General features: G+C 36.2%; 1 long non-coding RNA gene across 4 annotated transcripts; it reads right to left on the reverse strand.

Moving 5' to 3' along the window:
- Positions 1-1,931: 1,931 nt before the first annotated feature.
- On the reverse strand, positions 1,932-13,082 carry LOC110115368. Of its 4 annotated transcripts, none has more exons than XR_003700621.1 (5): positions 11,983-13,082; positions 11,382-11,598; positions 11,214-11,281; positions 7,407-10,992; positions 1,932-3,027 (listed from the first exon to the last, which is right to left on the reverse strand). It is a non-coding gene; the product is annotated as an uncharacterized LOC110115368 (long non-coding RNA). The 4 variants fall into 4 exon arrangements; XR_003700622.1 differs by having other exon boundaries at positions 7,407-7,461; positions 11,983-13,073; XR_003700620.1 differs by having other exon boundaries at positions 7,407-7,485; positions 11,983-13,073.
- Between the last annotated feature and the right edge of the window lie 389 nt (positions 13,083-13,471).

A 13,471-nucleotide genomic window follows, 5' to 3' on the forward strand; every position in this document is an offset into this window, starting at 1 on the left:
TAGTTATGTGGTCAATTTTATTAGAAAGTGGGATTCAAATCCCAGAAGTTGAGGTCTTATGGCCCGAGCCAGCCTCAGAACCTAAGTCTAAATTGGGAACTAAAAGTTAGTGCCCCGAACCTAGCTAGTGCAATGCGGATCTGGTCTTACCCCGGCCTGGATTGGGGAGCCAGCTAAACCACCTAAACGATTTAAAATATGAGTCCGGTCTTTTTGTAGAGTGGTAGGGACGTTTATTAGAAAAGTTTGAAGAGTTGGGGCGACATCTAGAGCGGATCCTAATTCACCCCTTAGACTTATGTTGGGTTTTCAATGTCTAAATAAATGCAATTAAATATTAGACTCTTTTAAATTTTCACTATGCGATGCATTGCTATTGACTCGATTAAATGCAAATTTGTATGTAGCAGATTAAAAATCTTTTTTGGCTTAAGAAAATAGGTTTTATCTAGAGATTGGCATAAACATCCCTTGACAGATTCGGCACCTCATAGCGCCAGGCGGGACTCTGCCAGGACCCGCAGGCGGGGAATTGGCCTAACAAGAAGAGAAGTTTTTAATATGTGTATGCCTGAAAAAACCCGTCGCGAGTCTAGCTTACTTGCTTATTGGACCGTTAGGTTTCTCTATATCTATAAATTTTTTATTTAATTGAAGTAAATAGAATTTTTGGACAACGCTAAAGAGCCTAAATCGAATTCCAGGTCAATCCAAATACGACATGTCAAATAAATGACTAGAAAAGCAGGAAGTTCTAATGTGGCAACTCATTATAGAATATAAATCAATCAAATTTAGTATAATCAAATTGAATGTCCGTAGGCAAGTGCCCTTATTATTACATCACAGAAATTGCAGTAAGTAAATTGCCGGGCACCACACCTCCGAATAGAAGCAACCTCTGCACCGACACAACCCCACAGAATTGCCAATCATACTGCGAGACATATCAACGCCTGTAGACTTTACAATTTGGCAGATATCTCTCATATAATACATACACATCTTCTTGTCGTCGCTTCCGGATACCAAATGAAAAGAAAAACTCCCCACTAACGGCGGCGTGTTATATTTTCCTCTTTGGATATTTGAAAGCCGATCCTTTAATTTGACTTCCTCAAATCTCTCTCTTTTGACGAGGGCTGGACGGCGGACGCAACAGCTGGACGAGGGCTGGACGGCGGACGCAACAGCTGGACGAGGGCTGGACGGCGGACGCAACAGCTGGACGAGGGCTGGACGGCGGACGCAACAGCTGGACGAGGGCTGGACGGCGGACGCAACAGCTGGACGAGGCAAGGGCGACGACTAGGATAGCCTTTGTGCCGCGAGAGGCGAGAGCTGCTTTCTGAAGCGGCGGTGAAGTCAGAGTGCCAAAAAAACCATGGAAGTAGGTAGAACAGGCCAAACCTACCTAAAACTGCATGACGTTGACGTATAATCTACCTTGAAGACATAGTTGTTATTTTTAAAAACTAATTTTATTATTAAAATATTTATATTACAATGGCAGAGTCAGAAATTATTAAATGAGGGCCTAGCCTAAACTCTACAAGAAAAAACATCAATTACCTACGCAATTTTCTAACAAACAATTTTCCGGTGATTTTTCGATGATAAATTATAAAATTATTAGATCTTATTTTTTATGTAAATAATGCTAATTTTCTTATGCAAACTGATCCTTCACTCTTAAATTTGCTTTAAAATGAGTTCAACATATAAAAAATTTCAATTAAAATGTATATTACACATCTCAAAATAAATAAAATACTTTTAAGATCCATTTTGACAAAAAATTGATCAATAAATTATGTAACTATTTTTTTATGAATATATTACATACAATAAAAATTGTGACGGAATGATTATAATTTGTACCTCTAGTTTTTAATTTTCTTGTAAAAAATTTAATTTAATCTCTTCTACACTTAAAAGCCAAGAAATAAATTTTTTTTATGGGTAATAAAACTAGTTTAAAAAAAAAACAACTAGGTCTTCAAAGTAGATTATACATCAACATCAAGCGTTTAGGTTGGTTTCATGCTTGCAGTTCCTTGCACCGTCTTCCATGCCATTTTTGGAGCAGTTAAAGATCAAGAAATAATACTAGGCTGGAAAGCTGAAAGGAGCTTTCAGATCCAAATTATTTGCACCCCGCAAGCAATTCGTGAATGCCATCTACTCCGGGTCTCCATAAAACACGCCAACACGATAGATGATAGCATCAAGACCGAACCTGTCGGAACATCTAAGGAAAAAAATTACGATCATAAAAGCACTTTCGGATCAAATTCAGTGAGGGATATGCTAAGCCGGCTAGAATATTGACGAAAAACCTACCCAAAAGTAATGAAACCACATGTTTAACCTTTCTTTCTACCACTACAGCAGGCCTACTTCATTTATTTATTTATTTTTTTCAAAATTTAATATAGCAAATCATCCGTTTAACAGACAACTTATTATAGTAATATTTTTTTTAAATAAGTCACCTATTAGTTCGAAACTGACATATGACTAAGCAAGTCTGAGTCAGCATAAATCACCCACTTGAGGGACGACTTTGTGTAGAAAAGAATAGGATGAGAGAAGATCTTGAATAAAGGCAGAGGTGAGAAACATAGAGAAGGCATCTCGAGCAGCAGCCGGCGGTGGCCGCCCACAAATCCTAATGTTGACTTGGCGTAGGTGAGTTTAGGCCAAGTTGAGGAGGTTACCCCAACCATGGATCCACACACATGGCATGAAATAAATTACCACAATCCCGTAAAAGCCTTAATATGCCTTATCCTACCCTTCCTCATCTTCATAGTGGACAAGGCATATCAAGCATTACATGATTGGAGTTGAATGAATACTCTAACTGGTATGTAAATGCTGTAATAAAATAGTTAATAATTAATGCAAGGCAGTTATGAACGTCAAGTCGGTTTGGGTTGGTTTCATGCTTACAGTTCCTTGCACCCTCTTCCATGCCATTTTTTGGCGCAGTTAAAGAGCAAGAAATAATATTAGGCTGGAAAGCTGAAAGAAGATAATATTTGGATGAATCATATTCTGGTATGCATGTAGAATTTAGATAAATAAAATTATGATGTAAAATTTGAATTATTTCAAAAATAAATCATTACAAGTTGAACTAAATTAATTGAATGTATTAGATATACTTTTGTTGGCTAACTGCATACCATTAATTATTGTTAAATGCAAAATTTATTGACAAAAAGGCAGAATATGAGGTGGAGGGAAAATTATCAAAATATCCCTACACCTACATTTGTAACCCCCCTACATCTCATATTTTTCCCTTTTCCCTAGCCGATCCGGTTCATGCATGATTTCCTAAATCGCGAGCAGCTTTCCTTGTATGGACATATGAATCAACTCTAAAAAAAACAATAATTTTTATAACAAATTGCTAGTTTGATACTCAAACACTAATGTAATTGATCTTTGAAAATTTTGCGGCTCAAAAATTCCGTCGGCAATTGATGGGCGAAACTATCCGGTGGATGATCCACTCACAATTATGACAGAATTTTTTTGTTGGAGATTCCGACAAATAAAACACAGGAATTCTGTCCACGTAAACGACATCTTGGTTGTGTTTATCCGCCGGTACCGGCGATTTTTTTTTCGACAGAACAAAATTTGCAAAGCATGAACAAAATTTGCTACGCAATACCATCGAATAACTTTTCGACAGAAATATGCCAGAAACTGAATTATACCAGCGAAAATTCATGTTTGCGGCGTATTTTGTCCACCGATAACGACCGCTTTTCGTGAAGTGACAGCTTGTCATCTTGAACCAATGACTGAGTTTCTTATGATTGTTCTTCATTTACGTTCATTCATGAGCGAGTATACCAATGAGTTCGCCATAGTCCAACAACTTATGTGAATCGGTCATGATGACAATTCTAGTATTGTTACTGACTTGATCAGAACACAATTTTGTTTGGGTGTATGCCTAAATCAAGACCTCATGCTTATAACATGACGAAAGAAAACCACCAACTTATTTCCCCTGCTCCGTGGCAACCCATCGATTGGTGCCCTAGATCTTCACTCATACTCGATCGAGGGGCGCATATAAGCCAAAAGAATGCCTCGATCACCCAATAAATGTAGAACTACTAATTCCATCCTGCATCGCATACAAATCCAACTCGGCTTCCAATCCGATGATCTTCCAAAGCAAGATAATGGGATCTTCATATCATTTTTAATAGAAAACTATTTGTTGAAATCATACATGACAAAGCAGGAGGGAGAATCAAGCCACCTAGGTTAGATTAAAAAAAGAAGAAACGAATTAAGATTTTGCTTCCAAATCTAAAATAAATGGTTTGTATTGTATATTTTATTTCTTACCTTCTTGCCTACTCTTCTCTTCTAATCCTGCCTTTTCTTTCCTTTCCTTTCCCGCTTCCTTCGCCACCGAATGAAACTCGAAATGACCACCGGAGAGAAAATATTTTCTCTAACAATAAAATAGGTTTTCCCCTCATTAAACTCAAAGAGAAAAAGCTTTACGTGAGAGAACTTTCGGACTTTGAATAATAATCCACTTTAATGCTCAGTGGGCATAGCAATAATGATTAGGGGTTTTTACATACATAACACCCAAAAGTATCTTATTTACTTATCTAACATCTAAGCTTGTGTATTTACAGTTATACCACCTAAAACATGTTTTGGCTTTCTAAAATATCACTCCATTCTACTACAGTCAAAACCACATCGCGAAAACATCCTCTCATGCATGGGAAACAGAGCAGCTCTCTCACATTGTGATGTAGGCAGGGGGGGGGGGGGGGGGAAAAAAAAAAAAAAAAAAAAATTCTTAAAAAAAAAAAAAAAAAAAAAATTAGTTTTGACTTCCCTTGAACTTGCTAGCTCAATAAATTTTGAGCTAAGATTTAGCTTATTATGAGCCGGTTTTTAGTTCATTTTTGAACTAAAAGTTAGCTCATTATTAGCTAAGTTTTAGTTCATTTATTATCTTATTTATGAAGTTTTTTTATTTATAGTTTTATCTCTTAAAATTCTGAGTTTGTCCCTTAGGATTCCAAAATGGCTTTTGGATTTCCTATGTTTGTTGTTTTCCGTGCTTGGCTCCTTGGCTTCCTCAGTTAGCTGCTGGGTGACCTATCCCGTGCTTTGGCGCCTCGGTTCCGTGCGAGCCTCTTGGTTTCCGCTGCTGCCTCTTCGGGTTCCTGTCTGGGCTGTTTCCCGTGGCTGTTTGGGGGCTTTTCCGTGGCTTTGATGCTTTGTTGACTATTGGCTTTTCATCTCCCTCATTTAATATAGAATATGAAGAGTTTTGAGCTGTTGGTATTCTCCTCTTATGCCTATATATAGAGTTGCTTTGGGATGTTATAAAAAAAAAGATGTATGTGAATTTTTGGAAGGAAATTTGAGTGATTTTCTTGGAAGAGCTTGCGAGCTTATTCCACTTCTTCTTCTATCTCTTGGGGAGACTTACGAGTTCTTTCCACCCTTCTTCTCGGCTTCTAACCTCTTTCGTCTCTCCGCAAGTATCCACCTCACCTGTATCCTTCTTTTCAAAGAAATGTAACTTTAGGTTTTTGTCTTGTTTGTGTCGTTTGTAAGAGTCAATGTTTGTAAGTCTTTATTTTATATAAGTTTATTTTGTCTAATTTGTCATCTTTTTATGCTTTTCATATTATCTAGAAAGCTTTTATTTTGCTTGCAAAAATTTGGAGCCCTCTCCCAAATTTTTGCTTACATCATTTTTGGTATCAGAGCAGATTAGGAAGTCCTAGGCTTTTAAGTTGGTTTGTCAAGTAAGTCTTGTGAGTCAAGTCTTGTTATGTGAGTCTTGTGAGTCATAATTTTTTTAGGTTGAGTCTTTCTTTGATTCAAAGTTTTATTTAAGTCATTTAAATGGAAAAAAGACAAAAAGATTCAAGAAAGCAAACTAGAAGAAATTGAAGACCCACTTTTAATGGATAGATGGATTCCGTCAGAATCAACATATCCACTAGAGTATGAGTTGTACAAACTTCAATCATGAATGCATTTGTGTACTGAAAGATACATGAAGAAGAAGCAACATTTACAAGATCAGTTTCTGCAAGAACGAGAAGAGATCCTGAAGAAATATGAAGCTAAGCTTCAAGAGTTGGATGCTTTGTCTTCGCCTCCTCAAAAGAAAGCAAAGTTAACTCATCGGGAAATGAGTCCTCAAGAAGGGGAGTCTGATGTAGGCAAGGGGGGTCAAATCAAACCAAAAAAAATTTGGTTTTGACTTCCCTTGAACTTGCTAGCTCAATAAATTTTGAGCTAAGATTTAGCTCATTATGAGCCGATTTTTAGTTCATTTTTTGAACTAAAAGCTAGCTCATTATTAGCTAGGTTTTAGTTCATTTATTATCTTATTTATGTAGCTTTTTTATTTATAATTTTATCTCTTAAAATTCTGAGTTTGTCCCTTAGGATTCCAAAATGACTTTTGGATTTCCTATGTTGGCTGTTTTTCGTGCTTGGCTCCTTGGCTTCCTCGGTTGGCAGCTGGGTGGCCTTTCCCGTGCTTTGGTGCTTCGGTTCCGTGCGGGCCTCTTGGGTTTCCACGGCCGCCTCTTCGGGTTTCTGGCTGGGCTGTTTCCCGTGGCTATTTGGGGGCTTTTCCGTGGCTTTGATGCTTTGTTGACTATTGGCTTTTCATCTGCCTCATTTAATATATAATATGAAGAGTTTTGGGCTGTTGGTATTCTCCTTTTATGCCTATATATAGAGTTGCTTTGGGATGTTATAAAAAAAAGATGTATGTGAATTTTTGGAAGGAAATCTAAGTGATTTTCTTGGAAGAGCTTGCGAGCTTGTTCCACTTCTTCTTCTATCTCTTGGGGAGACTTGCGAGTTCTTTCTACCCTTCTTCTCGGCTTCTAACCTCTTTCGTCTCTCCGCAAGTATCCACCTCACATGTATCCTTCTTCTAAAAGAAATGCAACTTTAGGTGTTTGTCTTGTTTGTGTCATTTGTAAGAGTCAATGTTTGTAAGTCTTTATTTTATATAAGTAAAGTTTATTTTGTCTAATTTGTCTTCTTTTTATGCTTTTCATATTATCTAGAAAGCTTTTATTTTGCTTGCAAAAATTTAGGGCCCTCTCCCAATTTTTTGCTTGCATCACATTGCCTACAACTCTCTCATCTCGTGTTGCCTCCATCTCTTTCACGTTGCAGCTCACCTTCCTTCCTTCCCATTGGACCGACGCCAGTGCAGATGTCCTATCAGTTTATTTTTGGCCGCCAATTCTATTCAGGTAAACCCCTTTCTTTATTTAGGGTTGGCAGCCGGTTCATTATTCAGATTGAAGATTATACATAAAGGAAAAAAAAATGTTTGAACTTATTCTAGTTCTGTATGGGCCTACCTGTAAAGAGGTCATATCCAGAGGAGAAGACTATTGATGATGTATGATGCAGCGGCTACAATGTATAGAAAGGAGAAATCTGGGAAGTAAAACAATAGAACAATAACAGGCTTGAGAGCCTCTGTAATATTCAATATATGATGAAAAAACTAAAACAGTCTCTACCTTTCTCCAGGTTCATAAAATTAAGGCTAAGCTACTAAAAGAAAATACTTAATTAAAAGAAACAACTGAAATGCAAAAGCTGTGCTAAGCATAACAGAAATGTCAGGGAATAAGAAGTAGTGTCTGGCAGAGTAAATAGTGCGCCAGAAATTTCCCCAAAAAAAAGTAGTCCGCCAGAGTAATTAGACTAAACCGATGTCCTCATCAATGTAGATGACATTTGCTTGAGCTGTTTTACGTTTTTTTTTTCTTGATGATGTGGTCTGCTGGAGTTCTATTTTCTGGATGCATTTTCTTGCAAATGTTACTGATGAGTTGCATGTGGAAACACGGGATCAGACCACTTACTGTGTTTGGATCACAATTGTGATTATTATAGTACAAGAATACATGAATTTTAACTTATTTAAGTTTGCTAATAACTTTAATGATCGACTAATTTCGTGCATTTTTCAATCTTATTTCTGAATGAGATAACTATTGCCATTTTATTTCGTATGCATATTGGGCTGCAGAGAAGAACAGGGAGGAGTAAAAGAGATAAATGGGGAGAGTTCACCTGCAAGAAGGAGATCCGGCGTTTAGGGCAGGTCGGCGGTCTCGACTAGAGCTGGCAACCGGCGGTCTCGACTAGAGCTGAGAGCAGGCGGACGATGAGGTTTTGAGGGGAGTTTAAGACAGTGGTATTTTATTCATTTGAACGACGAGCTAACTTTTTTTTTTTCATTTAATCATTTTTGTAGAGTTGGAGTGGCACCAAGGACAAAAGCATCCTCGTCATCGGGCGTCAGGTAAAACCAATAGTCAATGTACGTGAGGCCCACGACTTTAACCTAAATATGGGGCACAAATCATTGATGTAAAAAAGAATCCTAAACTTTTTTTTCGTATAAGCTTGAAACCCGCATTGAAGTTCTTTTTTTTTTTAATCGTTAGTTTCATTGTACAGTCAAGTCATTGTCAATGCTATTAAATATATTATTCTTACAATTTTTAAAATAGTTTTTCGCAATTAAAGCTTCGTCTGGGATGTCTTTTTTGATGCTTATTAAAATAATTTTTGTACAAAAATTTGAATTTTTAGACTACAAAACTATTTTAAAAACTGTAAGAATAATATATTTAATAGCATTGACAATGAATTGACTGTAAAATGAAACTAACGATTTAAAAAAAAAATCGTCAATGCCGATTTCAAGCTAGGACGAAAAAAAACTTTAGGATTCTTTTTTACATCAATGATTTGTGCCCCCATATTTATGTTAAAGTCGTGGGCCCCACGTACATTGACTATTGGTTTTACCTGCCGCCCAATGACGAGGATGCTTTTGTCCTTGGTGGTGGAGGCGCGGCAGGTTCAGAGTAAGGGACAGCCACTCCAACTTTACAAAACTGATTAAATGAAAAAATAAAAATAAAGTTATTATTGCTCGTCGTTCAAATGAATAAAATACCACTGTCTTCTACTCCCGTCAGACCCTCATCGTCCGCCTGCTCTCAGCTCTAGTCGAGACCGCTGACCTGCCCTAGACGCCGGATCTCCTTCTTGCAGGTGAACTCTCCCCATTCATCTCTTTTCCTCCTCCCTGTCTGAAATTGTGTAGCTCAACTCCTAGGTTTAGAAGTTTTTTTTTTATTATTAAAATGGTTGAATGAAATAATAAAGTTTTGGTTTCAATAGAAATTGGAAACCGGATAACGAAGTTCTAGTTTCTATTAAAATCGAATAATTAAAGTTATTATTTGATCTTTTTTTTTTCCTGACATGTTCCATAAGCTAATTTAAATTTAAAACTTGCTCCTTTTTTATAAATTTGCCTTATTTAAATTATATAATAATAATAATATAATATGAATGATGACAATATTTCAAAAGAAGTTGGAACTATTGTTTGGTTGGAAGGCTTGATGTTGTTATTAGGATTTGTTTTACTCTCAGCCCTTTTCAGGGGTTTTTTGGGGAGTTTATTCTTCAGGTTCTTGTCTATGAAGCCTATTTATGTATGATTGTTTTGCTGTTGGAGCTGAAGTTCCTGTTTAGGAGTTTTTGTTGATGTTTGCTAGGTATTTTGTGCTTAGTTTACATCTTTTATTGACTATTTGATGGTTGTTCTTGATAGAATTTTCTCCATTTATTTTCTTTTTTCTTTCCTCCTAGTTATTAGGAGTTTTTCATTTTTTTTTCTTTTGCATCTGTTTATTTTTTGGAATGAAATGGGACATATTTGCCCCTATTTCCCAAAAAAAAAAAATTTAAAAAAATACATTTCTTTAAAGTCGTGGGCCCCACGCACGTGGGAATTAAGTTCTTTTTATCTGTAGCCCCAGGACAGAAAAGTCGTCTTCGGCTTTTATAATGTTTTGTCCTTGGTAATGGGAGGCGCGAAGGGTTCATGATATTTGTAGAAGAGTCTTCTGTTGGCGAATTTAGGTTAGGAATGGTCAAATTGGGATTGCTAGTGCGATAAGCAATGAGAGCAGGCATTTTATCATAAATTATATTAAAACTAAATATATGTGACAAATTATGACTTAATGAAGATCAGATAAATTAAAAATATTCTAATTATATCTTCTTTAAGTAGATTCAATACATATTAAAAATTTTAAAGAGATTTTTACATACCTAACACTTAAAAGTTCGCTATTTACTCCTATAACACTTAAACTTGCATATTTACACTCATACCACCGAAAACCAACTTTGCTCTCTAAAATACCATTCCGTCACTATTCCGTCTCCCAGATCGTGAAAATCCTCCCGCAAACCTTCCGCATTGTTATTTCTTCGCAAGAAACTCCATTTCCTTCTCTCTCCTTCCGGCCGCCAGTCATAGTCGACGCCGCCGACGTGCTCTAGCCTCCGGATCTCAAACATAGCAACGGATCTCTTTCCATAGCAAGGTGAACTCTCTCTTTTCCTCCTCTCGATTCTTCTTTCCATAGCAACGGATCTCTTCCTAATCATTCCTAATTTTTTGTGTTTTGCTGCTTGTTCCTAAAGTTCTTCCTAATCAGCCGTAAAGTTATAGCATTTTCATCATTTATAATTAATGTATGTAAGTTGTTTGATAAAATGCCACTAAGAAAACAAAATGAATCCTCATCCTATATAGTACAGTTTTGAGGCAAGATATAATTTCTCATTGTCTCTTTTCATGTTTGTTGTTTAATGGAAACTTTGTTTAAAATGGAAAAACAATTTCATAGACATTTTTTTAAGTTTGCTGTAGTTTGTATATGCTTTAATTAACTACATTTACCTATTTGAATTTGGTAGCAACAAATTAATATCAGCTTTCTCGAACCTCAAAGTTTTCTGAGCTCCACCTTCATATTTTAATCTGCTTTGGCCCTTCACATTAACCCAATAACCTCCATATTTAAGGATAATAGATAACAAATTATTGAATTCCATTTTCTGCGAATCCAGTCATTAATGAAAAAAACTTAATTAAAATGATAAAATATAGGCAAAAAGAAGCAGGAAAAGCGGGAACAAAATGACAGGAGAAACAGAACGGCGGAGCAACAGAAGGGCGGAGAAACAGAACTTGAAAAAAAATTAAGTTCAAATAAAATATTCTCTATAATCGTCAACCTAAAAGATTAATCCTTTACCAAATTGAAAAAAACTATTACCTGAATATGGAACGGCAGAGAAACAGAACTTCAAATGAGAAACAGAACTTGAAATGATTTTGGATTGCCTGAGTATGAAATGGCAGCCAAATGAGCAAATGATGTTTGCACCGGCCAGAGAAACATAACTTCAAATGAGAAACAGAACTTGAAATGATTTTGGATTACCTGAATATGGAACGACGACCAAATGAGCAAATGCTACGTTTGCATTGGCCAGAGAAACAGAACTTGAAATAATTTTGGAGATGTATTCGTATATTAGCTCCGGCAGGATGTTTGCACCGAAGTCGGACGAGAGAGCTACAGGAAATGCAAGAGCTTTTCCTGATTTTTCCCGCGCGCCAAAAGTCGCGACTTGGCTTTGACGGGGGTAGACGGAGTGCTAGGTTTGATGAGGGAGTAAGTACTACGGTGGTATAACAGTAAAAATAAAAGTTTACATGTTTAATACGTAAATAGCGAACTTTTAAGTGTTAGGTATGTAAAAATCCCAATTTTAAAATAAGAGGAAGACTCGCAGGAAGTCCCCGGCAATTTTATCCAGTTTGGTCTGCTGCCGGCGCGATGGCTGCCGGAGCTGAGGAAGACGCTACTGTAGCGCTTGCTAGTGTAGCTTCTGTTAATAATAACAATCAAAGAACCAAAAAAAAAAAAAAAGCCGCTGGCGGTGCTACCGTCCTTGGTCTTGCAGAGAAGACCTAGGGCACGGGAAAGGCATGGCAGAAGAAAGAGTATAGCGAGAAGGAGAGTGGAGAGGCATCAGTACCTGCTAGAACGAAGAAGAGGCGACGGCGTTGGAGAAGCTTTCACGCGGGGAAAAGGACAGGCTCGCCGAGAGCCCGAGATCGGGGTGGGGTTTTGACGGGAACTGATCGAGCTGTAAAGCTTGGGGCTGTTTAGCAAGCAACATGATTTATAATTTGTTTCACTCGTTGTTTGTCAACTCATGTGACCTGGAGGTGGACGGCGACATTCCACCTATGTCACCAAATCAGCAGGACATTCGTTAGTTATATAGTGATAGTTATTATTATTTAATTATTAGTTTATAAGTTTATATAAAATTTAAAAAGTTTTTAATATAAAATTATAACATTTTCTAAATTTATTATATCTAAATTTATTATATAAAGATATAACAATTTATAAAAAATATATATTCGGTTTCTTTAAGAAACAGGATTTAAAATCCTATTTTTTAAAGAAATCGGATTAAGGAATTCTGATTTTTTAAGAAACCATAATTTAATGTCCGGTTTCTTTTGAAATCCCAATCAAAGTAGAAACATAACAATGAAATTCCGATTTCAATATAAAATCTAAATCGGATAATTAAGTTTCGTATTTGCTCCTTTTTAAAAGTTTTCATTGAGTCGCTCCTTAAACTAATTAAAACTTAATCCGAGCTCCTTTTTATAAAATGCCCTATCACAATATAACTAATGAAAGTCCTGTTGGTTGGGTAACGTAGTTGGAATGTCTCCGTCCACCTCCATGTCACATAAGTTGACAAACAACGAGTGAAACAAATTATAAGTCCTGTTGGTTGCCAAACAACCCCTAAGCTTTACAGCTCTGTTCCTGACAAAACCCCACCCCGATCTCAACGAGATGGTTCTTTTCCCCGCGTGAAAGCTTCTCTGATGTCCGTCGCCTCTTCTTCACTCGAGCATTATACTGACTAATCCACCCGTTGTTGCCATCTTCATTAATATACTACAAGTCAAATGTCCTGAATATTTATTAAAGGTATTTAGAATTTAAAATAAATATTATAAATCAATCCCTCGTTATTTTATTCATAATAAAATATTATTGCTAGATAATAAAAAGTATAGGGTTTTATTAGATATTTTACAATCATCATAAAATTTGTTGATTAAGGGTTAATTTGTTATTATTACTTTTACTACTTATTAGTACAAAATTTTTTAATTCAAAAAAAAAATTGAACTAAAAAGTTGCTTTAAAAATTAACAAAAAAACTACCTCAAACGAAGCTTAAAACTTATATTATTGTTGTATTTATATAACCTTAATTTCTATTTATTTCAATTATATAATAATAATAATAATAATATAACATGAATGGTGACAATATTTTAGAAAAAGTTAAGATATCTGGATTGACTTATGATCTAGGTAGATCCTAAAGTCTGACTTCTAGAAGGGTCCTAAAGGTCTAGAGTAGATCCTAAGGTATGAGATCTAGAAGGATCCTAGGACCTAGAATAGATCCTAAGGTCAGGATTCTA

Source organism: Dendrobium catenatum, unplaced genomic scaffold (genome assembly GCF_001605985.2).
Source record: "Dendrobium catenatum unplaced genomic scaffold, ASM160598v2 fragScaff_scaffold_510, whole genome shotgun sequence".
NCBI lineage: Eukaryota > Viridiplantae > Streptophyta > Magnoliopsida > Asparagales > Orchidaceae > Dendrobium > Dendrobium catenatum.